Genomic DNA, 3,985 nt, shown 5'->3' with positions numbered 1-3,985 from the left:
TAGCACTTAAGTCAGTGCTGGGCACTGTTCCCACAACGCAGATGATCTCATTTAATCCTCATAACCTCCCTATAAACTGGGTATTCCTACTGCCTGCATTTTGTAGCAGAGGACACTGAGACACAGAGAAGGTGTGAGACTTGCCCAAGATCAACATCCAGGGAAGGGACTTGAATCTGGCAGTCTGGTGCGAGAGCCTGTCTTCGTAACTACTGGGCTACACTGCAGTTCGGTCCCAAATCCGGGCATCACTGATGTCATCCGGCCCCGGGTCGGCAAATGCTTGACACACTGAACACCACTGCACCTTGTTTCCATGGCAGACATCACTAGTTGATCACAGCACCTTTCTTCCTGAGGATCCCAGACTAGCATTGGATCCTTGATACACCGTCATGGCAGCCATTGCCAAGCCAGTGAGTGGGTTTGAGAGACGATGCCGATATGCTTCCCCTTGGTCCACTGAATGAAGCTCTTTCCTTTTGTAAGGAAACAGGCCCGGAAGGGGAATTGACTTGTCTATGTGAGGAGCAGAGCCAAAACGGGCACTTGGCTCTCTCGATCGCCAGGCCCACTCTTCCCTCCCTATGACACTGTATCCCCAAATCTAATAAGATAAACGATGGCCACCTTTGGGGACACACCCTCATCAGAGTGTTGTTGTCGCCTAACTGGGCATTTGGACAACTCAGAGTTAGAGAGACCCTTTTACCACAGTGCACGTTATGGAAGATGCCTCCTAGGAGAATGCGTTAGGGGTACCAATACTTTCAGTTTATACAGTGGCCACAGCTCAGCGGGCAGCAAACTTTGGTTGATGTCAGTTGCCGAGAGTTCACAGAGAGCATCCATGATTGGAGACCACCACGGGAGATCCAGGAGGCACGCCTTCCAGAGGCTATGCACTCACTCGGTAAGCATGTATTGAGCGCCTCCTGTTTATGCAGAGAGACTTTGTTGATGCATATGAGACAATGACAAATGATACGAGATGGCTTTTGTGAGGTTTTATTTGGAGAGGACCTTTTACTTTCTATCCCCGGTTAGGTTTCGACTGAGAGTTAAAGCCGCAGGAGAAAGACAAATGGAAATCACAATGGTTACTGACAGAGCTGACCGGGAAATAAGACTTGGGTTTTGGCCAGTGATCCACCCCAGTGGCAGGCAGGGCTGAAGGACCAAAGGCCCCCAACTCTGTACCTACAGGAGCTAAATCTTTCCCAGTCCTTATCTCTGGCAGAGAACAGACCAGAATGCATAGCCTACGTCCCCTGGGCAGGCAGGCTGCGGGCAGGCCCTTTTCCTTCTCCCAAACTTACCAGCCAGACAGGAACGAGCGAAGGGGCAGAGGGTGTCCATGAGCGTGTGTGACTGGGGCTCCCTTGGCCAGGACGTGGGGGCTCTCCTGGAACAGGCCTGTGATAAATTTGCACAGGTCTTGGGGATTCAGAGAAGGTCAATGTGGGCTCCAGCCACTGGGTAGAGTTCTGGGTCCCTGATTTCGGCCTAAGAGTCAGGGTGGGTTTGGATGGACAGGATGCAGGGCCAGACCCCTGGGTGTGGACGTAGATGGGGGAAGGACGATGATTTATGTAGGATACAGTGAGGAGGCCAGCGGAGGGATTGTCCTGGGCGTAATCAGACATAAAGCACTTCCTTCTAAATCTTGTGACTTGAGCAGGTCTACAAAATTCAAATCCATGAATCCAGATTTTTATACAAGTTCATGTTGGTAAAGTACGAAGTCTGCGGCTGAGGTTCACACTCCATTGGTGTGTGGGAAACGTTCTCATGCAAAGAGGGGGAAACGTGTGTTCAGGGGACAGAGAAGAGGCTTTGGAGCCTGGAAAGTGCTCTGTCAAACCCTAGTCTCCCATCCGCCAGGGCTGTGACCTTATGCAGATTACTTAATGAAGGCTTGCAGTCTACGCCACAGCACCCTGAACAAGCCCGAAACCGTCTGATCTCGGAAGCTAAGCAGGGTCGGGCCTGGTTAGTACTTGAATGGGAGACCACCTAGGAAGACCAGGTGCTGTAGACGTAAAAAATAAAAAAATTAGGGATTGTAAGATGACAAGGTCCTTGCAATCTGTGAGGTCAACCAAGGGTTACCTCACCTAAAAAAAAAAAGGCTTGCAAAATGCCCTTGCCGTGCTTGTCCCCAACTTTTCCCCACCCAATTTCTCCCACCCCTCCACTGCTGGAAGGGTTTGGATATCGGATAATAACTTTCACTCCTGTATATGAGAGAGAGAATTTTGCTTTCTGTAAAATATGTATATATATATAATATATATATATATACACACACACACACACACATATATATATAAAATTAAAAAGTGAACTTGTGCATTATTTGTATTTTTTTTAAAGGAAGGAAGGGAGAAAAAAGCACTGCTGGGAAGATATGCTCCCCCAGAGGAACTAGCATTCATTAAGAGGGAGGGAGGGAGGTCTCAGAGCCATTCCCACAAGTTGCAGAGGAGGAAATGAGATGCAGACTCGCATTTGCATAATTGCTGAGGTTTGCTGCTCATTTGCCACTTTGCAGGGGCCTTCCGTGGAGGGCAGCCCCTTCCTGGCCAGGATGCCCTCCGTGCCCACGCTCCATGGGGTCCCCCTTAGAATGGTGCTTTAATGATCACTTGAGTCGCATTTAGCTTCCAATTAAGAGCAGGGCGGAAAACACTGGCCAAGTGGGGTGAATGTTCTGGGGACTTTGCCCACTTAGAAGAAACCTGGAGAATTAGCAGGCGCACAAAACTGCCTCTTGGCTGGAGCACAGGCCTCGAAGGCTTCCAGACACCCCACTGGCTGGAGAGGAAGCTGGCCGCACAGCTGACCTCTCTCTAAAATTATACCAAGGACTCCGCCTGAACTTGGGGTCCATGTCCACTATATCTCTCCCCGGATATGTGCCTCTTGCTTTCTGCCAGTATCTCATGCTATGGACCAGATGTTTGCATCGTCTCTCTCCCCCCCCCGCCACCCCCCCCGCCAAGCTCCAGTCTGACAAGGTGGAAGGCTGTAATCTCAAGGTGATGGTATTTGGAGGTGGAGCCTGGGAGGCTGCTGGGTTTGGATGAGGTGTCATGGGGCAAGGGAACACCCATGGTGGGAATCAAGCTCCTGGTATGAGACTCCAATGAGACCATGCACATAAAACTTCTCCCCGCCCCCCCCTGCCCCCCCCCCCCCCCACCGTGTGAGAAACTAGGAAGAGAGCCCTCACCAGCCCCTGGCCATGCTCCGATCTCAGACTTCCAGCTCCAAAACTGAGAAGTCCACGTCTGCTGTTTCCGCCACCAGTCTGTGGTACTCTGAACTGACACTCTGCCCCTTGTCCTCATACAGGCTCATAACAAGCCCTCATAAAAGCGCACTGTGAAAATGGAGTTCAGCAATGAAAATCAGCTTCCCCAGGTCAGAGTCAGGTTTTAGGCCCAGGGCTTCCTGGCTCTGGAGCCCGTGAGAGGACATCCTGCTCTTAAAAGAGCCCGTGGGAGATCTTCCTCGCCCTTGGGCATCTTGTTCACCCTCCATCCTAGGCCAGCCCTCGGGCTTCTGCCTGGGTTATTCCTCACTCTGGGGAAAGCAAGGACACACAGTTATGGAAAGCCAACTCTGTTCTCCTATTGACTCACCTTTGGCTGGACCACAAGGGTTCCGGTCATTGTGATTATTAATACAGTATCCTTGGGGGTGAGGTTTTGGAATGACCCTTCCGATATCAGACCAGGACCCCTCCCCAGGAGCGCCTTCCATATCCATTATTTCCCATAAAAATGCGCTACAGTAAAAGTCAACCACAAGCCGACAGGAGAACAGAGCCTATGTCCTGGGGCGCAGGTCCTTTCACGAGGCAGCCTGGGACACCCCCAGAGTCTGAAATGAAACTGCATCAGCCCCAGTTTACCGCCCCGGATCCGTGCACCGAGAATGCAGTGCAGGGCAGGCGTGGGTTCTGAATATCTTCTTACTA

At 51.2% G+C, this 3,985-nt stretch overlaps 1 pseudogene; it reads left to right on the top strand.

Annotated features, from left to right (window-relative positions):
* The first annotated feature begins 1,923 nt into the window (after positions 1-1,923).
* Positions 1,924-2,041, top strand: LOC120585909 (uncharacterized; annotated as a pseudogene).
* The last annotated feature ends 1,944 nt before the right edge of the window (positions 2,042-3,985 follow it).

The sequence above is a fragment of the Pteropus medius genome, unplaced genomic scaffold (assembly GCF_902729225.1).
Source record: "Pteropus medius unplaced genomic scaffold, Ma_sr-lr_union100, whole genome shotgun sequence".
NCBI lineage: Eukaryota > Metazoa > Chordata > Mammalia > Chiroptera > Pteropodidae > Pteropus > Pteropus medius.
Note: the sequence above shows the minus strand (reverse complement) of the source record. Positions and strands in the feature narration are given on the sequence as shown.